Below are 26,992 nucleotides of genomic sequence, written 5' to 3'. Positions count from 1 at the left end.
TCTCCTCCAGATTGTTTATCCTGCCTATCTTATCTAGATAGACCTGCAGAGATAATAATATGCACAAAAAACAAGACAGAACAAAATAAAGCAACTATAGAAAACAAAACAACAACAAAAACTAATGACAAAAAACCTGTAAATAGTTCAAGGTCTGTTTGTTAACCTTTAGGAGTGTTTTCCAGTGGATTCTGATGGGGTAGCAAGCCATGGCCCCAAAGTCTATTTTTGGTATTCCCTGGGGACTTTGTTGCTCTGTTCCCCTTGCTGTTCTGTTGCACACCCTTAGTGTTTCACCTCAGTGTGGTGGGGTCAGATTAGTCACAAAGTCAGATTAGTGCAGATTCCTGCACTGTGTCTCCCGTGTGTCCCCCATAGCACTATGGGTCAGTGCAGGACGTTGTGTCTCATAGTGGGGCCGGCCCGATGGTCCTCTCTGTGGTTTGACTGCTCTGAGCAGGAATATAGTACTCAGAGCTTGGTGGGCCAGGATGTGTTCCACTCTCTCTTCCCCTCCCTTCATTTGTTCCTGTGTGCGCTGATCCTCACAATTGTTCTTAGGTTTGAACCAATGGTAGCAGCCACTGTGTCAATCATCTTATTGAGGGCCTGCCTCTTTTTCACTGCCTCTCTACTTACCAAACATGAATTCTTTCTCTAGGGACTGGTCCCCCTGATGCTAACAACATGTGCAAAGTATGTGACATGAAACCTTGCCATCCTTGCCTCTAAGGAGAATTCTGGCTATACTTCTTCTGAGACAAATCTGTTGCTGGTAGGTACCAATTTGTCAAATTTGACTCATAGAGACCCCAACGATGAGTTGTCCAGTCTTGTGTCATCCTCACAAGAGTAGATATATTTGGGTACTTTGTTGCACTCACTATCAATCCAATATATATAACATGTGGATCTTTAAGACATATAATGTTCTAGTTTGAAAACTGCTTCTCTTTCTACCCCTGCTAGAATCATATGGTCCTTAAATTTTTTTAAAATATCTTATATAATTTATTTAGCCCTTACTGTCATGTGTTTGCTTTTTCAGATATCATAAGCCCAAATCTGTGTTTGTTGTACTAGACTCGGAGGGCCCCCTATAAAGTAATAGGTGTGATCAAGGTTTCCTTTTGTCAATATTATCCTCGCTTCTGCATCTATTGAAAAAAGAAAGCTATAGTATGGCTGATACCATGCTACAAGGACAGAGTAGAGTGGTTGTGACAAAAACAGTATGGCCTACAAAGCCCTTGACAGAAAATGTTTGCTGAGCCCTGGTTTAGAATACTGCGTCAAGAAAAAGTGTAGGCAAGAAAGAGCTTTGGTCAAAAAGGAATGGTCTTGCTAGTGATCACCAATGGAGTGGTGAACTCACTAGTATTCACAGGCAGATCATGAAGACAAAGGGGACACATTAAACTAGTACTTTCTTACATGGGAGCTGTTAGCATCTAACAAAGGCAAGATAAATTCAGTATCTAACGTTTTGGAGCTTAGAATTACATGTTGGGGTGAAGGTTGCAGCTATAAGAGATATGGGGGGGGGAGCAATCACAAGCCAAATAATGGTAGCATTGTCATTATCAGTGAAATAAATGAATTGCAGCTATAAAAAGGGAGACGAAGCTCAGGAATAATGTTGCATGAAAGAAAACAAATACAATCCACATGAAGTGCATTTCTACTTAAGAAAAGTTCAAACAATGGTCAAAACTAAATTATATTTTATTTGTGGATAAATAGTAAAAGATAGCTGGTTAGATGGTAAATGCTTCTGGATAATTGGTAAAATGATCAAGAAAACTGGAAAATGATTAAGAAAACCAAAGGGTCAATTAACCAAAAATTCAGACTTTTGGTCCCCATGAGAATGGGGGCCAGAAAGGCCCCCATTGGTGAGGGATGGTGAGGGACACATGGGTTATTATACACACACACACACATATATACACACACATATATTTATCTGTATATCAATAATGTTTTTTTTTTCCCTCTCTAAACGGGTTGGGCAGTATATGCATGTGTATGTATCAGATTTCTCTCTCCTATATTTTATTAAGATTTTCATTTCTATTCAATATTTAATAATATGAAACAATTACTAAAATAGGACTAGCATGATGGGACTATGCTAAGGACATGGCGGGTGCCAGCATGGATTACAGAGCTCAGGAGAAAGTATTCAGAAAAGAAGGGCACAGACATCAATTAAGGATGTTTGAAAGCTCACCTGGGGATAAAGTCAAAGAAGTACACAGGGTTTTTGCGGAAGTGGAACCAGCTCAGCAAAGCAAGCAGAGCCAATGAGGTGGGGAGTCGGGTAGAACAGGGCTGAAGAAGCTGCCTTGGTCAACACCACAAAGTTTTACAAGCCACAATATCGGTTGTTCTGGAAGTGGAATGGAAGCCTTTGAGAGGTTGGTATCATGGATTAAGCAATGCGACCAGGGCTTCTTTGATAAAGACTGTCTGACTGTGGCGGTATCACTTCATTCAGCTCTCCTGGAGGTCCCTCAAGAGTTCAGCTGGGTGGAGAATAATATCCAGCCCTACATACATGTAGTAATGATGCACACTACTGCAAACAGACGAGAAAGGTGCCACATCAAAGTAAGAGGTGCTTCATTATAACGAAGGACACTGGTATTTCTGTGGTAGAATTTTCACTTTCGTTGTGGGATGCCCAATTTCAACTCCCAGTTAATGTACCGCAGGCACAGCCACCACCCACCTGTCTGGGGAGGCTTATATGTTGCGATGACACTGAACAGCTTTCAGTAGCGCTTCCTGGCTCAGATGGATGAGGAAGAGAGGCCTGGAAACCCACTTCTGAATATTAGGCCATGAAAACCCTACAGTTCACAATGGTTCTATCTGAAACCAATTATGGGGATGGTATAGGACCAGGAAATGTTTCGTACATTGTGCATGGGGCTCACCTAAAAGGATCTAATAACAACACATTATATTAGGAGATGCATACAGATTATATGATTATATATTACATGCATACAGATTATATGATTATATATGATATGCATACAGATGGTTATGAACTGGGGGAAAAGAAGCTTGTGAAAATGTATCTTTGTGTATGAGCAGAGTTTATCATTACAAAGACATTCCATGGTGTTTGCAGAGCAAATGCTCCTTCACTCAAATAAAAATCTCCTATGTCAATTTCACAATCGTCAGACTCTCCTCCACGAGGCCCATATTAAACAAGCACTTCTGTCGAGGAAGCCTCTTCAATTCTCTGAAATTATAGACTACATGAAAACTATAAATAGTATAAAATTTTAGAATCACACCAGTGGGGAAATCAGATAAAATATTTTTTTCGAGTGGCAAAAACAAACACGTACATATATAATGTTAAAATGAAAAGTAACAGAAAATAGCATGCTTTATGTTTCATCCTCACACAACCTAGTTCAAACGTGCACCTTAATTACCAAATAATGTCCACAGTTTTGGCCTCCTGTCATTTCTATTTTTAAAAAATGACAACATAAACTTTTATTTATTAATGCTTGTAGTGAGTTAGACTAGATCCTCACAGTAAGTTTCTAAAGGGTATAGTGATTTTTAAAGTCCCAAAACATTCCAGGGTGTTTATCTTAACATATGAGGCCTACATTTCACTGTTGAATACACTTGCTTTTGTGGGCTCAATGAACAAGACCAGCTCAGTGGTGGTTACCAGGGTGGGAGGACAGGAGGCTCATTGTTGAGGGGCCACTGAACCTCTACTAAGGATTATGGCAACTCTGGAAATGGACAGTGGTGATGGTTACCCAACCTGACTAATGTAATTAATATTAATGCATCTAACCCCTATTAAAATGATATATATCACAGTAATAACAAAGAAGTCAGCCAGTTCCTTGGGGGAACTGTGGCCACAGCAAGTCCACACGACCCATGCTTAACCAAGGGGTCAGCCAGCTCTACTCACCTCCTATGGTGCCGAACACATTGGGCCTGAGCTGGGTCCATTTAAAAAAAAAATGTTTTTAACCTCTCAGTTCTCAACAACAGCATTTTTCAGAGAGTGTTTTGCTGCCAGGAAGAGAAATGTATGTAGTGGAGCCTGGATGTTGTGAGAGAACACTTGGTCATTGAATTCTTTTCCGTCTATCTTCTACAAAGAACATCCACAGAATGAGCCAAGGGACTACAGCCAGCCCCCAGCTCTGAACTCAGGCAGAATACTGCCAAATTAAATACGGAGCACTCTAAAGTACACAGTTCTCAAACTCCCCACTCAAAATCCATCCCCACTGTTCACTGCAGAATAAGCTTCAAGAGGCTTTAAAGAACAAGGACTCCAATCCCTATCCTGAGTCTTTAATTACCTGGTGAGGTGGACTTGTTAATTGGGAGTAACTTATTACTATTCACTCAGATGGTTCAGCTCAACACTAACTCGAACCATAGCACGGAAGCCTCACGGAGGTTAAACACTGTGAAAAGAGAAAGTGAGAAGGCAAGTAAAAGAGGAGGCTTGTGGGTAGAGGTAACTCCAGAAGGTATATGGAAAGGTAGACAGGCCTCAGAGCCAAAATAAGAGGAAGGTAAAGGAAACCTCACTCCTTCCACACGCACTACAAAAAATACCAACCTACATAAATTTGATGTGCGAGCACTAATTTCCTCTGGTCCTCTTTAAGGAGCTGACTTGTTTGCCCAGTGGCTCGGCCTGCTCTGGGACAGCCTTTTTCTCATGGATGTAGTGAGCCTGGGGCCACGGCTAGAGCTCTGGGCTGTTTGCCCCTCACAGACTCTGCCACACATGCTCAGCACATCTGGGGCACAGAGAGGCCTCTGAGAGCCAACCTTCTGTGGTACAGATGATGCGGGCATGATTGGGGGGCTTGGGGAACTACTCAGGGAGCCCAGCTATGAGCAGTAAGGGCATAAGTGAACCCAGGCTATCCAGCCCCAGATCTGTGGCCTTCTCTAACTCCAAATCCTTTCTGCTCCTGTCACTCACATGAGGAACCACTAAGGGCCTCCTCCCAGCTGTGGCCTTCATAGGTGACAGACAGTCCCACTTCCTAACTGGCCATGAAGACATTCAATCTTGAAAAAGCAACAATAAAATCCACATGCCATTCATCTCTTCCTTGAAACAGCTTCATCCAGTCTTTGTTTTACATAAAATCCATATTACTGAAAAAAAAAAAGAAAAAAGAAAAGAAGAAAAGGCAATACCTCATTTCTGGAAATCCCTTTAATTAAAGAACAAGTTAAGTAACTTGCTTTTAACAGAGTATGGCAAGGGAAAACCAGTGCTGTTCAGTGGAGACACATGGCAGACGCCATCTTCCTCAAGTGTTCAAAGTTAGCATCACCACTAAATAGGTGTTGGGTCAGCATGGGACTGATGCAATGCTTCATCTGTGATATCTTTCCTAAAACATATAACCACAGTCTGAACATGATACCTGAGCAAATATCAGAAAACGCAAGTGGAGGGACATTCCCAAAATACTGACAGGTCCTTTTCATAAGTGTCAAGGTCATAAAAACAATAAAATACCAAAAACCTAATCCTAAAGGAGATTACGGATGAACATCTCAATGCAACACAATATCCTGAAAGAGGAAAAGGAAATTCAAGAAAAAAAACTGGTGAAATTCAAATTAGGAATGCAGTGCAGTTACTAATATTTTTGTTACTGCTGTTGTGTACTTTGGAGTCGATTACAACTTATAATAACCCTATTATATGATAGAGTAGAATTTCCGCATTGGGTTTTCTAGTTTGTTCCTGAATTAATGTCTTAGCTTCGAGAGACATACAATGATTATGTAAGATGTTCACAGTAGGGGAAGCTGGGTAAAGGGGGTATAGGAATTCTTGGTACTACTATGAAACTCTTCTGTCATTCCAAAATTATTTCCAAATTATTAAAAATTGCAATAAAGGTATGCATACTTGCCTTGCATTAAAAGAGCGAGAGAGACATAGGAGCTGTTGGTTTTCTCAACTAAGTTCTCATAGTGGGATTGGCAGGAAAGGAGATTAGGTCATGGGGACACACCAAAAGTGGAAAGTTCTGAAGGTTCACTTAGACTCTATGCTGTGGAATTGACTTGGAGGAGTTTCTGAAATCTGGGAAAGGACTTGAACGAATTACCTCTGCAAATATAATTTCTTTCACCGGTACAGTCATTATTGATATCCTTTTTCCACACCATTCCACCACCATTAACATAAACTCAATGCTCTCTAAGCAAAAACTCTTCCTCCTTCATTCTCCTGTTCTTTTGCAGCACCATTTCAAGCCTCCAGTCTCACAAAGTCTCAATTCATCAGATGACAGAATCAATGTGCGGTGCTCTAGAGTCAGCATATAGTCAAGTTTAGGGATAAACAGGTCCTTCCGGACTCAAGAAAGCTCAAGCGTGGTCCATGCAATTCAGGCACAAAGGGAAAGAGTACTTCTAGTTGTATTTTGAATGGATGCCAACTACTTGGACTGTGTTGACCTAACCTGACTTGGTTTGTTCCCAGTTTGCCAGCTTTGCAAACTTTATATAGCTGGTACTTAAAAATTAATAATCAGCCAGCAGATGGGCTAATGTGGACATGACATCATCATTTCACGTTTCAAAGAAAGGCTCAGCTTGGGACAAAATTAATCGACCACTCCTGGCACAACATTTCCAGGCCAGTTGGTGTCATCTGTCCCTTAGCTCATTTGGATGCATGACCAGTTGTGAGCTACAGTGCGAGGAAAGAGAAGACATCTCTTCACACACTCTTGGCCCACACTAAGCCTCATATCCTATGACACTAAGGAAGAAAAGCCACTAGAAAAAAAATGTTGTTAAGGTATTACAGGAAATTCCCAGGGATACAAACAAGATCGGGTTTGGTTTTGTTTTTTCTTCTCTTTTCAAAATATTTAATTCATTAAAAAAAGGACACATTCCCAGCTTTCTCCCCCCCCCCCCCCATCACTCTGGGCCACCAGCAGTGACACACATGTACATAAGCCAAACGGGCTCCAGTCCACTTCTGCCCTCTCCAGCTGGGCCGTGGGGTTTTCCCTGGCTGCTTCCTCTCCCAGACAAAGGTTAAGGAGAGAGGGGCCTCACTGGCATGCCAGCTCCCAGGGAGGGCAAGGAGCCACACATACGAGCTAACACATTACAAACACGTAGACAAATAAAACCAGTGGTGTTCCCGCATTCCCAAACCGTAAGACAGCAAGAGCCACCTGGAAGTCATCTATGCCATTTATTGCACTGAATCAACATGTTAAAGGAGCTCTGGGGATGGGGCTCTGAAATGAAATCACGGGTGTGTCTGTAAGTTGAATTTGTAGGTTAACTCCAAACAGGTGCCTACAGTTCTTATTTATCCTTGAGTTAGTGCAAAAACACCTCAGTGCCTTTTCAATGATGTAAAAACTGCGCGGCAGGGAAGGTGATTATGAAGAATTTTCTGTGTGTAGGGCTTGCTCCAATGGTTTCAAAGTGAAGGCTCCTTTACATAATGTTAAGGGACAAGTGTAAGCTACCTGCTAAGTCAAATGTTTGGGTGTTCCTAATGCAGGGACTTACTCTATTGAGTAGAAATTGTATATATGTTCAGCCACTTCATGAAATTGGCCCCTAATCCCAAGCTCCCCTCTACAAGGATGCAGAGAGACCTAGGAACCTCCTGTTCTGCTCTGCTCCCTCCTTCCTCTCTCATGAAGGGTGGTTCAAGTCCTCTACAAAACAAATATGAGCAGGCTGCATAATAATATTCCTGACCATGATGACGAGAGTCCATATAACCCCTATCAGAGGTCCCAGGAGCCTGGGTAAACCCAGCACTCCTCGTCGCCCAGAGTTCTGAGGACACTCAGTACACACCTGCAAGCTTAAATCTCTGAGAGAAATGTGCTCAGGCTGAGGTATACACCCTGTGGCCACTTTGACCCAACCTTCCTTTCAACAAAAACACTTAAACCCAATCACCACAGAGCCAATCCCAGTTTACGGTGACTCCATGTGTGTCTGACTACAGCTGGGCTCCGTAGGGTTAGAGTTGTTAGTGGATGATTTTTAGGATCAATTGTCCAGGCCTTTCTTCCAAGTTACCTCTGGGTGGATATGAACCACCAACCATACGAAAGCTGCCTGAAAACTGGCAAGAGCTGGCAGACCCTTTATTAATCTCCAAGCCTGGTATATGCATTAACTGAAACCTAAGTGAAAATATCAAGTTTAGTGAACTCTGCTTTATTTTCTAAATATTAGCTTTAGGGTCTAGGGGTTTAAATAATATGGTAGTCATTTTGTGAAGTCATCGGTTATACAGAATTGAAGTCAAAGGTTCTCAAAGTGAAGCGAGAGTCCTGCTGAAAAGCTCTACAGACCAATTTGGGAACCCAAATGCTTACTCTTCATAAGTGTTCTACCCTTTAATTGAGCATAATGAAGCACATAAGTAAAGACGTGCATACTGTTGGGAGCGATGCACCAGATCATGTCAGAAGAACTCCCAGGCTACAGAATGGATTTGGACTGTGCAGTGAGAGCTGTTACTCCTCTTACTCCTACAGGCTCACGGCTGTGTATAAGTCACCCATTCAACTGGATGTGGCCGGGTCCCTAAGTTGTGGCCAAGGGGTTATAAAAAGCAGTACCTTCAATGACTGAGACATTCCCTCAAAGGGAAGGAGTGGGCCCTTCCTTCCTTTTCCACTGGTTGGTGGAAACATGACAGAGGGGCCTAGGTCCCCAATAGCATGAGACTGCTCTGTCAACGGCAGGCTGATTTTATTAACAGATAAATACACTTCTACTTTGTGTAAACTCCTCTTGCTTTTGGTTACTAGCCCTTCACAAATGAAGCTAATCCAAACTAAGAGAGTGTTTGAAGTAGGTGAGGATATGGTCTGATTCATGTTTTATAAATACCATCTTTGTTATTAGTGAATAATAAATTGCAGAGATTTGAGCAGAGAAAACAGAAAAAGAATCGATTAGAAAACTATTGAGGTTACACAGGTGAGAAATGAAAAGGCTGTGCCTAAGGAGGTGGCAGGAAGGTAGAGAGAAATAGATGAACTCAGAGTCTAATTTGGAGGTAGAGCTAAGGGGACGAGCTGATTAAGCACAAAAGAGAAAACAGAAAGCATGACTGACGTGTTGGCTCAGGCAATTGTATGGATGGTGGGTTTTACTTATTGAGACTGGACAAGCAAAGAGGGAACAGCTTTATGGTGTGGGAGGAATAAAGGTCTTATTTGTACCACAATGAATGTGAAATGTCCATTGGAAATTCAACAGGGAATATCAAACAGGTAGTTGGATGTATGAGTTTGTATTTCAGTGGAAAGTTCATGTAAATCTGGGGTTGGTACGCATGGACATTATTTAATGTCACTGAGTTGACAGGAAGGAAGTACTGATAGAGAAATGCTAGAGGTCACATCAACCAGAATAAGACTAAGCAGGCATGATGATGTGGAGACAGAGGGAACTGGGAGTGGTCAGATAGTCAGATGCTCATGATAAATTATCATGATAAAACTATTTGATCAATTTTACCCATTTCGCTGAAAGTTTGATTAATTTGGGGGGAGGGTATTAATCTTCAATAGTATAAACCAAGAATTAGGTTTCCTGTCCTTGGAGGAGGAATATACATATATATCTTATTATTGTTGTTAAGTACAGTCAATTTGATTCCAACACTTAGCAGACCCTTACACACATCCTCTCAATTGTTCTTATGTTTGAACCCATTGTTGCAATCCATCCGTGACAATCCATCTTGTTGAGGGCTTTCCTCTTTTCCACTGCCCTTTCACTTTCCCAAGCATCATGTCCTTTTCCAGGGACTGGTCTCTCCGGAGAGTACATGAGTATATCCCAAAGTACATGAGCCTAAGTCTCACCATCCTTGTTTCTAAGGAGCATTTTGGCTGTACTTCTTCCAAGACAGATTTCTTTGTTCTTTCAGAATCCTCACAGTATTTTCAGTATTCTCTCCTAACACCAAAGTTCAAATGCATCTATTTTTCGTCGGTCTTCCTTATTCAATGTCCAACTTTCACATGCCAATGAGCTAACTGAAAATACCATGGCTTGGGTCAGGTGCACCTTAGTCCTCAAAGTGACATCCTTGCTTTTGAATACTTTAAAGAGGTCTTGTGCTGTAGATTTACTAGTTAGAAAATCTTATTCATCCTTTGACTTCTCTGGCTTCCAGGTAAAGGGTAAATTGCTTTTACTAAATCGCAAGATCTCGAAAAAAGACTGATGCTCTGGCATTTCTTAGATCATTCCTGAGAAGTCAAAACTTCATGAAAGTAATGTAACCTAAATTTACTTCCTCTATTGTAGCGAATCTGTGTGCCATGTGAGCTTTGCTCTTCACTCCAGTATTTTGGAATTTTTATTGAATGACTCTGTATTTCTCTAGGACAGACATGGTGTCTGGATAATTTGGCCTGGAAGGCCATCTATGACTATTCCATCTGTAGGGCAATTAAGACATCCATAAAGGTCATAAAGACCTCTTTAAAGCAACACAAACATGACACTTACTGTTTTCTTTCTGATGGTTAATAGAGGGCTCCAACAACTTCTCAGTTATACGACTGAGAAACAAAGTGACAGGTTTAATAACTTAGGTTTGATGCTATATCTAAAACTTTTCAGCATTGCATTTTAAAATACTTCCTTTTGATCTAATGTTCTGACTTTTTATTAACCTTGTTTGGCTTTGCATTGGTTGGAGGATTTTCCAATCCAGAGTTAAGAAAACAAAACTACGTGTGTGTGCAATGTGTATATATTACTATAGATTAACCATGGTCATATTACATTTTGTCATCTAGCGATAAGCTTTTGCCTTGCTGAACTAAGAAATTTGATGAAAATTTTCCAATAAAAATGTACTGTATTGAACTATATTGTATTAATATCCTGAATTGAATCCTACTGGTATAAGTCAAGATTTATAGAACTCTGGAAGGTGATAGGGTTCATGAATGATAAAAATTCTCAAGAATAGAAATTAATTACTATGTTAGTCTGGGTACATTAGAGAAACAAATCCACAAAAAATCATATGTAAAAGAGAGTTTTATATCAAGGGTAAATGTACATCAAGAAAACATCACAACCCAGTGCTGCCTAAGCCCACAAGTCCAACATTAGCCCATATGTCCAACACCAATCTACAAAGTCTTCCTCCATGTCACAAAACACACATTATGACACCGACTGCAGGAGGATAGCCGAATCAGTGAATGTGTAAGCATCTCAGCGCTGGCAGAAGTCTCCACACAGCTGCTCCAGCACCCAGGGCTGCATGGGGGTAGGTTCATGTGGCTTCTCCTCAGGGATGTTTTGCAGGAAGTGAGCCTTGCTAGCTGAGGCAGGGAACTGGCTAAGGCAGCTGGACCCTGGTCCGACCATCAGAAAGCAAGAGATCCGAGAACTAGAAAAGGTGAGGTTCACCAAGCCAATTATCCTCTGCCCTTTAATTAACCCCACATGTGTTTATTGGCCAGGCTGGTACAATACTATCTCAACTACTAAATATATTAAATGTTTCTATAAGCTTTACATGTGAAAATATAGTAGGCATATTAAAAGTATCCTCTGTATACAATTAGCACTTTTCTATATTTTCCTTTTTGCTAGTATTTTAAATTCTACACCATTGGCTAGATTAATGATATTTTTCAAATGATCAGATGTCCCATGGAACTTATTTATGTTACTTCTGAAGCTGATAATGCTGCCTCCAAAGTGGATCATTGATATATATAGATACAGTGAACCCTCGCCACTTTGCGCTTCGACTTCCGCGGCTTCACTCTTTCGCGGTTTTTGCGTAACAGCACATGCTCTGTCATTACTGCCACTGATTGTCTCATACTGTACACACTTGATGCCATAAATAATATAATAAATAATAAATGATAATTGTAACGTCCAAAATGTTTTACTGTATTTTCCCTTTTTCGTTTAATAAATTGGGTAATACGAGTGTAATGGTGACTCAAGGGTGTTTTTTCATGTCCTCTATGCTCTAACTACGAAAATATTTGATTTACAAATAAGGAATCCTACTTCGCGGAATTTCATTTATCACAGTAGGGTCTAGAACCGATTAACCACGATAAACGAGGGTTCTCTGTGTGTGTGTGTGTGTGTGTATATATATATATTCCTTAGATATATGAATAAATTTTGAAATGGAATTTAATCTAAACTCTAATCTAAGAAGAATTAGTTTTTATGATGTGGCCCTGCTCAATACTAGTGCTCATGAAGTGATCCCTGAAGATATAGATGCATAGAAAAGTGTGGTTGCCAAAAGTAGATGGTAGCTGGCTATCAGAAAGAAAGAATAATCGAGTATGGAGGCTTATCTTAACCAGCAGCCATCTAAGGGAAGTGTCACCTAAGTCCACATTGAAAAGGCACATGTGATCAAAGAATTATTAATAATATAATACAGAGGGAGAATTGTATGAGAGCTTCAATCCTGAGTACCCAATTTACAGAAGGCTATGACAGTGAAAGCCTAAAATCCATCTGCAGAGTCCTCATACAGATTAAGTCTCCATTGAATTCCTTCTGCTCATTAACCCTCAGGCAGAGTGCATTGGAAAGTGAATTACCTCCATCCCTCTCCAACCAACCCAGAGAGGGACAGTCTATTTTAGGGGCTTGCCTGGGTGATCATCATATTGGGAACAGTACCAGGGATTGCATAATCATGAGTCATGCCCTGTTAGTCTGTGTTAGTCTGCGTAGACTAGAGAAACAAATCCATTGACACACATATGTGTATAAGGCAGAGATTTATATACAAGAGCAAGTGAACATTGAGAAAACATCTCAGTCCAGTAGAGATCAAATCCATAGTCTGATATTAGCCCATATGTCCAATACCAATCTATAAAGTCCTCTTCAGACTCACCAAAAACATGCAATGATGCCGAATGTAGAAGATCACAGTACCATAATGTGTCAGTCTGGGTAGACTAGAGAAACAAATCATGGACATACATATGTGTATAAGAAAGAGACTTATATACAAGAGCAATTCCATAAGTCCAATACCAACCTATAAAGTCCTATTCAGACTCATCAAACACATGCAATGACGCTGAATATAGAAGATCACAGGCCAGTGGGTAGAAAGTCTTTGGATCCAGTGTCATTGAAAACATCTCAGAGCTGGCAGGAGTCTCTGCATCAGGGTGGGTTCATGTGTCTTGTCAGCTGCTATGTCTCCCAGGCTGTGAGCAGAGAGTCTCCCACCTCCAAGGAGGAAATACCAGATTTCCCAGAATTCTCAGGAGAAAGCCATACCCACACAGAAGCCTCATTGGCTATGATCTAATTAGCAGACTAGACTCCAACCCATCACTCATAATTCTTTCAAATTGACAATTATATAACTACCGTATTGTCTTTCCCTGACTGTCTTTGACCTGAAGAGTCATGCTGAAAGTCAGCAACAATACTTTCATCTAAAACAGATCTCATAGATATAAGATAATTTAGATAAGCAGTCAAGAATGATACAGGGAGGTAAAACAGGTAACCTATTGCTAATCAAAATACTAGAAATATAGCAATTTTTATAGAAATTCAAAATGGAGTTTTCTGTAAGAGCACCCTCTTTTGCAAAAAAAAATTTTTATGTTTAATCAGTCAGTAGGGATAATCTTTTAAATTAAGGATACCCTAAGAAAGGCCATTACAGACAAGTAGCCAGGCATGAAGCATCCCCTAGTGAAGTAAGCAGTGGAGCATAGAGCTTCAGGGGATAGTGATCTGGCCTTGGGAAAAATGTATATACAAATAATTGTTCTGTGTAATCACTGTAAAACCTGATTTTTTTATCACATAGTTTGGGTATTGTTTCCTCTGATGACTATAAGATTTGCTTCCTGTCTCATAGTTGGGGGAATATAAGTTGCCTGAGTTTCTGTGCTTTTGAAGCAGTTTCAGGGTAGCAGACTCCATTGTTTCCTTCAGCCTTGTGCTTGCAGAATGAACTGAAGAGTTTCTAGAAACAATTTGGTCTCTGTCTTTGGCTGAAACAGTGACAGGCAATCCCAAACCCTTGTTTCTGGCAATATGGTCAGTTCTGTCAGATTGGTCTAGATACTGTTCTCTAAGCATCTAAAAGAATGCCAAAGTTCCTCTTTAGAAAAACTTTATTATGATTAGTTTGCCTTGTTTGATAGGATTATTTGTGTGAGAGAGAGGCAGGGAGAGAAAGGAAAAGCCAGTGTTTTTCTCACTCGGTTGTATTGTTTTCTTGTATAACTTAAATGTGTAACGAGCATTGCTTGCATTCCTTTTGATTCAAGTTTTCTTGGGGCACAGGTTTCTAAATTGTTTATTGTAACACCAAGGATTTATTTGGATAGCTTTTCTAAAGGGTTTCATTTGTTCTTTTCTGAAGGGTTAGAACAGAGGTGAGAGATGCCAATAACAAAGGATGTAAGAAGGAAGAAAACATTCCAAATTTGAATGACCCATTGGTTTACATGCTATGTGAATTACATGGAAGTTCAAAATCCACTGTCAGGGTTTCCACAGGATTAAGCTTCTACTGAATCGCCTCTGGAATGACCATATTGTAAAGTTGATTACGGCAGATGTAATTGGGTTAAAATATAAACCTTCTCATTTGATCGCCCTTTTGATCCATTTTAAAGTTGTTTCAGTTTTTAGTATTTTCTGCTTTCTTTTTGATTGAGGTTTATGTTTTGTCTAGTCATTGTTGTTGCTTTTGTTTGTTTGCACTTTGTATTATTTTCTTGATATGAAATCTAGGATAGGTAGATCAGTGGAGATGATAACTGAATTGATAATTGACTAAAGGCATGGCAGGGAAAGATGGGAGAAATGGGGAGCTAATAGCAATGAGTACAAGAGGAAAATGCTCTGAAATGGTAGTGATGATTGCACCAATCTTTTTAATACGATTGAATGATTAAATTGTATGACATGTTGAGTACATATCAATAAAACTATATATTTAAAATAAATTGTACAGCAGTATAAAAAATAGATGGGATGAACAAGAAGCTAGTGATTTTTCAGTCTACTAAAGAAAGCCGTTAGCTTCTCGTTCTGCAGCCTTCCCTCCCTGTGACGCCACACAAACTCCAGCAGCAGGGATGGAATGGAAAAGCCAACTGTGCAAACATTCGCTCCCACTGTCACAAGTTGAAAAGGAAAAATGCCAAAAAGGAGATCTTGGAAAAATAGCACAAGAGTAATTATCCCCTGAAGAGAACATGAAATAAGACCCCACAGTGACCCCCACAAAGAAAATGGAAAATGACATCCAACCACAACCAGGTCAGAGAACCCCATGGTGTTTTAGGGTAACGATTACAAAGGGGAAACAAGGACTTGGGCACTGCTCTATCCCAGGCCTCCAACTTGGAGCTCAGGGGGTGGTACATTCTCACACTCAGTTAAACCCTTTAAAATAAAAAGATGGATGTATCATAAAGTAACTGGATAATCTCTGACAACTTCAAATGCCCATGGGAGCTCAAATGATAATTCTGCATGGCTGGCAGCACCACATGTATTGATACTCAAGACAACAATGGAAACATGAGAAAGATCAAAGCTTAGTCCAAAGGACAAAGCTGGGTTGGGAAAATTTTATGTATAGTAAGTAAATATTTGGGTGATTCGTCTTTTAACTTAACATTTTGACACAGTCTTTTAACATTTAACTTTTTATAGAACAGCTTATAAATCCAAGAGTAACTCACTACATTAACTGAACTTCTTAAGCTTAAAAAATGATTAATGTCTCATGGAGGGCAGCTCATGGGAAAAGAAGAGTGTTAGTACCTAAGCTGTTTCCACAGAGGACAGAACAGCACACAGTACGCGTTTTCTCTTTTAAAGAGCTGATAATGACACGGGAGCAAATGAAGGGGGAGGTAGAGAGAGTGGAGCACATCCTGGCCCACCAAGCCTTGACGACAAGATTCCTGCTCAGAGCAGCCAATTCAGAGAAGACCATATGGCCAGCCCCACTATGAGACATGACATCCCTCATTGACCCATAGCCCTACAGGGGACAACACTGGAGACACAGTGTGGGAATTGCGCCCAATGTGATCCCACCACACCGAGGCAGAACACTAAGGGTGTGCAACAGAACAGCAAGGGGAACAAGGCAACGAAGTCCCCAGGGAGTACCAAAAATAGACTTTGAGGGCAGGGCGTGGCACCCCATCAGACTTAACCGGAAAACACTCCTAAAAGCCAACAAACAATCCTTGAACTAACTACAGGCTATTCTTTTCTTTTTGTGTCATTGGTTTTTGTTGTTGCTGCTGTTGTTTGCTTTGCTGCTTTGTTTTGCTCTGTCTTGTTTTTGTGCATGTTATTATCTCCACAGGTCTGTCTAAATAAGATAGGCTGGATGAACAATCTGGAGGAGAAAACTACGGGACCAACGGTCCCAGGGGGACATGGGAGAGGGGGAGGTGGGGAGAAAGGAAGTGGTGTTAACAAACCCATGGACAAAGGAACAACAAGTGATCCAAATTGGTGGTGAGGAGGCCTGGTAGGGCATGATCAAGGGTAATGTAACCAAGAAGAATTACTGAAACCCAAATTAAGGCTGAGCATGAAGTGGGACAAGAGGAAAGTAAAATGAAATACAGGAAAGAACTAGGAGACAAAGGGCATTTACAGAGGCCTAAAGAGGCATGTACATATGTAAATATATTTATATATGAGCTCAGGGAAATAGATCTTTGTGCGTATATTTATAGGTTTAGTATTAAGGTGGCAGATGGACATTGGGTCTCCACTCAAGTGCTCCCTCAATGCAAGAACACTTTGTTCTATTAAATTGGCATTCCATGATGCTCACCTTCCCGACACGATCACTGAAGACAAAGCGGGTGCATAAGCAAATGTGGTGAAGAAAGCTGATGGTGCCAAGCTACCAAAAGATATAGCATCTGGGGTCTTAAAGGCTTGAAGGTATCAGGTATCAGACATCAAAGAACAAAAATCATACCACTGTGTGCTCACCTTCCTAATACAATCACTGAAGACAAATGTGTGCATAAGCAAAAGTAGGGAATAAAGCTGATGGTGCCCAGCTATCAAAAGATATAGCATCCTTACTTTTTCTCTTATCTCAAGAGAAACAGAAAACAAAGTTCAGTACTAGGCTTTTAAACAAGTAGTCATCTAGCTCAGAAGCAACAAAGCCCACATGGAAGAAGCACACCTGCCTGTGTGATCACAAGGTGTCGAGGGGAACAGATATCAGAAATCAAAGAACACAAAATCAAATCATTGTGAATGAGGGTGAGTGCAGATTGGGGACCCAAGGCCCATCTGTATGCAACTGGACATCCCTTACAGAAGGGTCGTGGGGAAGAGACGAGCCAGTCAGGGTGTTGTATAGCAATGATGAAACATACAACTTTCCTCTAGTTCCTAAATGCTTCCCCCCACCCACCGAACCACCACCCACTAGCATGATCCCAATTCTACCTTACAAATCTGGCGACACCAGAGGATGTACACTGGTACAGACAGGAAACACAGGGAATCCAAGACAGATGATCCCTTCATGACCAGTGGTGAGAGTGGCAATACGGGGAGGGTGGAGGGTGGGTATGCTGGAAAAGGAGTACCCATTACAAGGATCTACATATAACCGCCTCTCTGGGGGATTGACAACAGAAAAGTGGGTGAACAGAGACGTCAGACAGTGTAAGATATGACAAAATAATAATAATTTATAAATTATCAAGGGTTCATGAGAGAAGGGGTAGTGGGGAGAGAGGGGAAAAATGAGGAGCTGATATCAAGGACTCAAGTAGAAAGCAAATGTTTTGAGAATGATGATGGCAACAAATGTACAAATGTGCTTGACAACATGGATGGATGGATTGTGATAAGAGTTATGTGAGCCCCCAATAAAATGATTAAATAAATAAATAATAATTAAAAAAGAGTTGATAATGATGCTGTACTGCTGACAGAGCAAAGACTAAGCATCCTATCTGACATCCTATCCCTTGTATGCTGGGGGCCTTTGGGACTACTATTTTCTTTTGTGAAGAGTCACATCCTAGATTGGTCAGCCCCAGCTCACTGGTGAAATGGGTGGAGTTATATCTGAGTCCCTTATCCTGAAGACATTAGAGAATGGGGCTGAGAGCCAGGGTGGAACCTATGTCAAAAAGGAATAGGTTTAGGCTAAGGTGACCCCCAAGGGGCTGGAAGAACAGTGAGGGGTCCGGAATGGGATGGTGAGAGAGGCCAATATAGGCGGAATACACCTGGAACACTATTTCCTTTAGTAGAGAAGAGGGAGAGATTGGATGTGATCCTGGCAGTCCATAAGTTTTTAAATATGTTTTGCATCAAGAAATATTTTCACATGTGTTTATGCAAAGACTGCATGAGAACTTCAGCAATGAGATTTCAGAGCCCATGTTTGCATTTGTGCTCACATCCTCTTCAGTGCCACCGGACAGCTGGCCATGTGCAGGTTAACAGTAGTCTATATGAGATCAGAGGACAGCTAATCCACCCTATGATGCGCAACAACCCAGGCACAGTGGCCATGAGGCAAGGACATTACAAGTCAGCTTCATTAGCAGGAGTAGCAATAGGAAGCAGGCAGTGATGGATTCTCTAATCTCGAATCTAGCCACAAAAGAATTGAACACCCATTTCATTAAGATTTTTATGAGATGATCAGCAAGTTCCAGGTGTTCACATTAAGAATACAGAGACAATGCATACAGGCATCTTAGAAAACATAAAAGATAGCTTCTTTGAATATACATAAGATGAACTTAGAAAATGGTACTATAATACTCTATTTGTTATCTTTTCTTGGTGAGTAAGGGAGCATTCTGACATAATGGATATGCAAGTGCTGGGGTGTGGCAGAGACCGTAAAGTCTGATTTGTCTAGGAGGACTTTTTTCTTCAGTTTATGAATCCTCCTCTTTAAAATTGTTAGCATTTTATACAATTACAACTCATAGCAAACCTAAAGGGGAGGTAATTTATTGATCCATCTGATAGAAAAATGATCACCAAGATTCTTGGCCTCATCTTTGACCACCACAGCTCTTCTCCAATGTTATCGTGAGCTAGTAGCTACCCCAGCCCAAAGTTTCTCTGTTGCTAAGATTCCCAAGCTTACACTGTGCTCAGGGAATCCCTCTTATGAAAAGCTCCTATTGGAAAAAGAAAGGACTGATAATCCAAGCACAGAACGGTGTGTTCCGAAGTGTGACAAGTACATAAACGGGAATGAGCACACACACACACACAAATGCTCACCAACGTTTCTCTGAAATGTTACAAACAATTATCATATTAATCCTTTCACTCACCTGCACGGTATTTTATAGGTGAGAAACATATTTAGACTAGTTAAGTGCCATGTCCAGGATTATGATTGGGGGGGGGGGGTTAGGGCTTACAGCCCAATGCTGGACTCCGTCCGTTAAGCCAGGGCTTTCTAACTGCTTGTACATACTCATGCATGCATGCATGTGTGTAGGTTCTTGCAAGTTTGTGGTGTGTGTGTGTGCATGCACGTGCATGCATTTGCACGGGCATGCTTATATGTTGACAAGAAAAAGGATGAGGAGGACTGAAGAGTCTTTGTACATAGCCTCTCATTGAGATCAAACAACAATGCACAAAAAACAAAGCTGCAGCTCTAACTCGGCTTTTATGACATTTAAATGACAGTTATCGAGTTTAGAGAATATATTTCAGATGACTTCAAATAGAAATGGTCATTATTGACTTGTCTTCCAAATAAATTTTTTTCTATCCTATTTTACAGAGCATCAACCATCCTTAGACTGATTTTCTTTCTAAATTACTTGACATAAGGACATTACTTTCTGGGGCATATGTGATTTACAACCTGCATAGGATAATTTGTTACATTTCTCACTAAACTGAATTAAAGTGCCCCTTAATACAGTTACCTCTGACCTACTAGGTAATCACTTTCACATTCAATGACATTTCTCTCTCCTCTCCTGTATCATTTGGCACTGCTGTGTTCTTTGTGCGGTGGAAAGTCTCTCTTGAGACTATTGTCTACATCCCATTCTAATTTTCACTAACCTCCCAGATGACTTCTTCTTGTACCCCTTGACCAGTTCTTCTACCTCCACCCATGTTTTCTGAAGCTACACAATTCCTAGAGGATCTCAGCATTCTCCAGGCACCAGCTTCCACCTTTTCCTCAGCCCGAAGCTGCTACTTTTACATTAAGGATATATGAGGGGTCCCCCGCTAAAAAACAGATTTTTTTCCCAAAGCTATGTATTTAATGTTTCATACAAAACAATCTTATTGCCTTCAAAGTACTCTATATTACACTTAATATATTCGTCAAATCTGTTCCTTGGAAACATTTTTCAAACTAATCTATTTGGATGGCTGACAACACCTCCCTAATTTTTTTTCTTTGCCTCTTTTACATTGTCAAATCCCTGTCCTTTCGTGTCTCTCTGCATTCTCGAAAAGATAGCACTGAGCAAGGTCAGGTGAGTAAGGTGCATGGAAAACACTTACACAATCTTTTCAAAACCTCTACATTGAAAGCTTGATTAACAGTCTGACCTGGTGGAACACACTCCAAATGCACTATGAGTCAACATTTTTGTCCATTTGGGAAGTTGACAGATATCCAGAATGAGGTTTGTCATCAAGCGACATTTCACCTTTTTTGAAATGAGAAAACCGCAAGTCCACTTGAGTTCATCCCGTGGTGCTGTCTTTGTAAGCTGTTTTCAACATCACAGCAGTTTCTGCAGCATTTTTCCTTCTTAGTCTCTCCTTCCATTAGCAATGGCCTTAATTCGGGTTCTCCTCATTTAGTGTAGGGAACTATACTAACATCTTTGTAAGTTGTGCCACTCTCTTTCCCCATGCCTTACTAATCATAGTAGTGGTTCTGGATGCCAGCTGTATCATGACTGCCTAGTTTTCACAAGGTGTGAGGCTCCTCTTGCCTTTGAAGCCTTTCACAGTGTCTTTTTTCTCAACACCCACTCCTCACACTCCCTACAAAATGCACAACTCATAGTCCCTATCCTGACCCTCTCAATCCTGCCCTGCATCTTTACTCACTAAACCCTGTGAGTCACTGGGGGCAGAAAGGTTAATCAAGCTGTATATCCTCAGCACACATTTGTGCCCAGCATTTACCAAGTGTTAACACGCTTTGATTCCACTGGAACCTAGTAGGACCACAAGTGTCTGCTGAACAAATGAATGAAAACAGAGTAGTCTGTGTTAAAGCTGTAACTGTGAAGCATAGCTTACTTGGCAGGTCTTATTTGAGTAGCATAGTCACTACCTGCAGAGTTCTGTACCCTCTGAGTTATAATCTTTCTTCTCTCGCAACCATATCCTGTCTGTTGACTAACACGAATTCTTGGCAAATCAGTAATGTTTCCACCAGTGAAGTCTTGAAGAAACCTGGTGTGCTCTATTTGCTTTTAGAGTTGTTGACTTATTTCCTTACTTTTTCTCTTAGCTCAAGAGAAACCGAAAACAAAGTTCAGTAGTAGGCTCTTATTTTTTCAGAAATGCCTTCACCTGCTCTAGTCAGCACAATTTTTTATTTTATGCTGAATTCTATCTTTCAAGGTGAGAAAAGAATAATACTCAGAGTAGGGTGGTAGCATTCTGGGAATGTGTGAATCCAACAGGAAAGAGTGTGGTAAGAGAAGAAACCAGAAGCCAACAAGAAAGACTTTCCCAGAATGATCAGCAAGGGTAAGGTTGTTGACATGAGGAGCCATATGGGAAAGGGGATGTTAATCATTAACCCTACCCTACCCCTTCGTCTCTTTCCAGAAAGCCTCCGGAGAAGCTTAGCCTAATGCCTCCCAAAGAGCAAGGTTGAAAGTCCAGCAAAGTTAGTTAATGATGTAGACTTTGAGAAAGGTTACGACTGGGAGCCATCACCCTTGGTTTCATCATCACCCTGGCTATGAAATGTTTAGCACTGAAGGTCACTATTGGTTGAACACTGAGTGAAAGAGCCAAAGAAGTCTGTAACAGGAAGGCACAACGGAGCACTAAGGGGAGACCCCACTTTTCCTGGAATATTGTTGAAAACCCATCCTTGACTAGAGAGAGCGAGATCTGTTATGGTCACAAGGCCAGTTCATACAGAGCCTTACACTACAGCACAGATTTCAAGATTTCTTGATTCGGTTGTTGTTGTTGCTTGGTTTCAACTCATAGTTATCCTATGCACAAGAGAAATCAGTCTAACTCGGCTACCATATGTATAATAGAATAAAATACTGCCCGATCCTGCATCATCTTCACAATTTTTGCAGTCACTGTCAATCCATCTCCTTGAAAATCTCTCTCCTTTTCCCTGACTTTACCAAGCATGGTGTCCAAATTTCATGAAATGAAGTCTCACCATCAGCATTTGGGCTGAACTTCTTCCAAGATGGGTTTGTTTGCTCGTCTGGCAGTCCATGGACTTTTCAATATTTTCCACCACCACTCTAATTGAAATGCAGCAATTCTTCTGCGACCTTCCTTATTCACTGTCCAATGTTCAATGCATATGTTGTTGTTAGGTGCCATCAAGTTGGTTCTGACCCATAGCGACCCTACACATACAGAACCAAACACTGCCCAGCCCCGCACCATTCTCCCAATGATTCCTATGCTTGAGCCCATTGTTGCAGCCACGGTGTCAATCCATCTCCTAGAGGGCCTTCCTCGTTTTGCTGCCCCTCCACTTTACCAAGCATGATGTCCTCCTACTCCAGGGACTAGGCTCTTCTGATAACATTTGCAAAGTATGTAAGACAGAGTGTCACCATGCTTGCTCCTTAGGAGTACTCTGGTCTTGCTTCTTCCAAGACAGTTCACTTTGTCCTTCCAGCACTCTGTGGTACTTTCAATATTCTTCTCCAGCACCACAATCCAAATGCATCGATTCTTCTTCAGTCTTCTTTATTCAATGCCACATGGATGAGGCACTTGTACACATCATGGCTTGGGTCAGGTGCACCTTACTCTTGAAGGTAACAAGTATTCCTCTTCAATACTCTAAAATGATCTTGAGCAACAGATTGACCTAATGCAACACATTTTTTTTTATCTTGACTGCTGCTTCCATGAGCATTGATTAATTGTGTACCCAAGCAAGACAAAATCTTTGACAACTTCAACTTTTCCTCTTTTTGATGATGACCTTAACCAGTTAATAACATTAGCCCAGTTGTTAGGATGTGGGTCTTCTTCACATTGAGTTGTAATCCATGTTGAAGGCTACAATCCTTGATGTTCATCAGCAAGTATTTCAAATCCTCCTCACTTTCAACAAGCAAGGCTGTGTCATCTGGATTGTTGTTAACAAGCTTTCCTCCAATCCTGATGGCACATATTTCTTCAAATCAGCCAGTTTCTTTCAATGATTTGTTTAGCACACAAATTGAATAAGTATGGTGAGGGGATTCAACTTGAAGCATAACTTTTCTGATTTTAAACCATGAAGTCTGCCCTTGTTCTGCTTGCACAAGTACCTCTTGATCCATGTACAATTTCCTAATGAGCACAATGAAGTATCCTGGAATTCCGATTTTTCTCAAGGTTATCCAGTTTGCTATATATAATCCACTTATGCATATGAGGCAATTGAAAATACCATGGATTAGGTCAGGTGCATCTTAGTCTTCAAAGAGACATCTTTACCTTTCAACATTTCAAGGTCTTGTGCAGCAAATTTTCCCAATGTAATATTCAATCTGATTCTTGGCTGCTACTACCATGAACACTGCCTGTGGGTCCAAATCCTTGTCAACTTCAATCTTTTCCTCATCTGTCTTCATCTAACATCTTCAGGAAGTTATCTACTGGTCCAGTTGTGAGGATGTAGAGTCCCTGGAGTTGCAATCCATACGAAGTTATCTACTGGTCCAGTTGTGAGGATGTAGAGTCCCTGGAGTTGCAATCCATACGGAAGGGTTCAGTCCACGATCATCAAGTCCTCTATGTCCCTGTGGAGTATAGTGGGCAGTTGTGTCTCAGACCAAGCACATGGCTATCACTAATTTCCAGTCTGAGAAGACGCTATTTATTATGGATTTTCACAAAGTGCTCTGATTTTTAAATGTCCATTTATCTCTAAATATTGACTGTTTTTTTCCTTCTGATTTTGAGCTAGACCTATCTTCAGCAAATTAAAACACCCACAGAAATGTGGACTTTAGAATTTAGTTATATGCCTAGATGATATGTACACATTTCCTTTGCCCTGACTTTGAAATCTTTTGTTTACAGAAGGCAGAGTGTGTGTGAGTCTCACTTACGCTCTCTGCCCATTTTTAACAGACAGGTGATAGGGCATGTCCTTACATGCATTACATACTTACAGAGAAATTGCTCCATATAAGGCCAAATTTTGCCCAATATAGAGAGAAGAACAGAAGAGGGAGAGTGAATCATTTTTTATCTGAAGGGCTGGAACACTTGTAATAATAACTAGCCCTCTGAGGCACCACTGCAGACCAGGGGGCACTGGGCCCTACTGGGCAATGCCATCTCCCTTCCTCGGGCTTGGAGACGCTAAGCAGGAGTTACTTTTCTTCGGATTCTCTGCCTCGTGGTTGTGCTCAGATGTTGGGGTTCCTTGCTGGGCTAGTAGAAGGAACATACAGTGCCAATGTCCCTCTTTGATTATAAATTTACTTCTTCCTTTTTGAAAATATGCCTGCAGGGGTAGCGTTTCCAGAGGTAAAAAAGATCACCGGACAGGTTTCAAATTGTTCAGAGTTCCTTGTCCTATCAACTTGAACTAGAATAAAACCAAAATTACTTAGAATTTCAGTACATAAGTAATTAAAATAAACATTGCTTGTCAAAGGCCTATGATAAATTCTGATGCATCCTCTGGTGGAAAAGTCCCTGTATGGTGAGTCTGTCCAACCAACAGAAAAGGAATATCACTCGCTCGAGGACTAGCAGCTACTGGAAATTATGTCTGGCCTGGGTATCTGAAACTGGAGAAAGGATTGGGGGTGGGGGGGTGGGGGGGTGCGGGGAGAGACAAGACAGATTCCATTGACATTACACATAGTTCCGTGAAACTTTAATTTAAATGCAATGCAAATATTTGCTCCTCAGAAGAAGTCAACCTCACAAGAGTTGAAGCCCCTCCCACTTGAAAGAGCAGTCTTCATTTTCTTCATTCCATGACTCAACAATTTATTATATCGTGCCCTCTGGGGCAATCCTATTTTTTTAATGTTCAGCAGAACTTGATGCTTAACAACGCTGCTGACCAAAATATGTTCCAAGGATTGTTGGTCTAGAAAAATATGAAAAAATAGAAGTATGTGGAAGAGTGAGAAAAAGAAGGGAAATTCATTAGGTACTTGGAGGAGAAGATTCTAAAACTACCAAAGCCGGGTGAGGAAGAGAACATTACACCCAGCCAGAGCAAACTCGGGGTTTTCTGAGTGTCTTTGTTAGTCAGTGGAGACGAGAATTTGAAATTTGCAAAGCAGTCAGTAATTTAGTTACCTAGGAAATTACTGGTCACTTCTGGGTGATGTAGGAAACTCATTCAATTATTTAGGCTGTCAGGTTTAAGGAGGGTTTTCATAATGGGAAAATGGAAGACCGTGATAAATTTTCAAATAAGAGTTTCATTGCTGTTAGGCAAAATAAATAAACAGTTATGTTCATTTGATCTGTGGTCTTTTTGCTAGTTTAGGGACAAGGAGCTTGGGAGAAATCAAATGACGGGAGACACAGCATATCTACACTAAAACACATTGTTTCCCTCTTTTAGAAAGTACTAAAAAACAGGATTTTTTTCCCTATAAACCAAAAACCCAAACCCACTGCTGTCCCGTCACTTGTAACTCATTCAATCCTAACGGACTGAGTGAAACTTCCCCACAGCGTTTCCAAGACTAGAAATCTTTTTTTTAATGTACGCTTGTTTTATTCATAATTTGTAAATGTTCTGGGATACCAAAAGTATTTCTAATGTCGAATTTAACACACACACACACACAAATTTAACCTCTTCTGAAAACATCCACTGATCCATCCATTCAAAAGCAGTATCAAAAGCCAAAATTTACTTAAAATAAACATGCACACAGCTGCACAATTTTCATAAAGGTCTATTTCATTATTGGTGGGTACCACATTTAACAGTTAAATACATTTAAATTATGTATAGGTGACAGCATGACCGCAGCATTGGTAACTAGATAACCAATTGAACTAGAAACCAGCTAACAAGTAACGGTCTAAATGTTTAAAATACAGCTTTTAAATCACCTTTTGTTTTTTGATCACCTTTGGGTGGGGTGACGTGGGGTTGGGTGGTGGTGTAAGCCTGCTGGTCACAATGGAAATAGATTAAGGCCAAATCTTCTGATACCCATTCCCAGAGGTCTCTTCAGCTGGTTAAGCCTCCAACTCCAGGGCGAGCCCACGTTTGTGGGCTCCAGCATGAATGCTCTTCCCGGCCACCAGAGCGGACAGTGTAAGCTTCACACCAGGCCTCAGAGTCTTGAGTACAGTCCACTCCATTTAAACTTGAGCTGTTGACTTTTGCAGAAATGGAAGCTGTGGGATCCAACTGCTCTTTAGCAGCAATGCCAAAACCAGTACAGTTGGTACCTGATGTCCAAGCCAAGTTTACTGATGTGTCAAGATCTTCACAGACTTTTTGATAAATTGATCCTCCAAATTCTGTCCCATCACTGACATTAGTGTCCCATCATTGACTGGAAGTCCCCAGTCCTGTAGCCCACTGCAAAATCATTCCTTGTCAGCTTTGACTTGGCACCATCAAGGTCATGTGATAACCAGCAAGCCAGCTCTCATAGCCAAAGACAGCTGAACCGTGGATTGCAGGTCCAGCAAAATCAAAGTCAACATCACAGCCAAGGTTTACACA

General features: G+C 40.9%; 1 protein-coding gene and 1 pseudogene across 1 annotated transcript in view; both read right to left on the bottom strand.

The window, feature by feature from the left end:
* The window catches only part of SLC22A23 (solute carrier family 22 member 23), a gene marked incomplete at its 5' end in the record, with an annotated part of 279,935 nt that overhangs the window by 189,894 nt on the left and 63,049 nt on the right, over positions 1-26,992 (bottom strand). The window lies entirely within an intron of this gene.
* The window catches only part of LOC105979447, a 4,680-nt pseudogene continuing 4,117 nt past the window's right edge, over positions 26,430-26,992 (bottom strand).

This window comes from Echinops telfairi, unplaced genomic scaffold, assembly GCF_000313985.2.
Source record: "Echinops telfairi isolate 266 unplaced genomic scaffold, ASM31398v2 ScPeMD7_655;HRSCAF=1070, whole genome shotgun sequence".
Classification (NCBI taxonomy): Eukaryota; Metazoa; Chordata; class Mammalia; order Afrosoricida; family Tenrecidae; genus Echinops; species Echinops telfairi.
The sequence above is the reverse complement of the archived record's forward strand: the minus strand, read 5'-3'. Positions and strand labels throughout refer to the sequence as shown.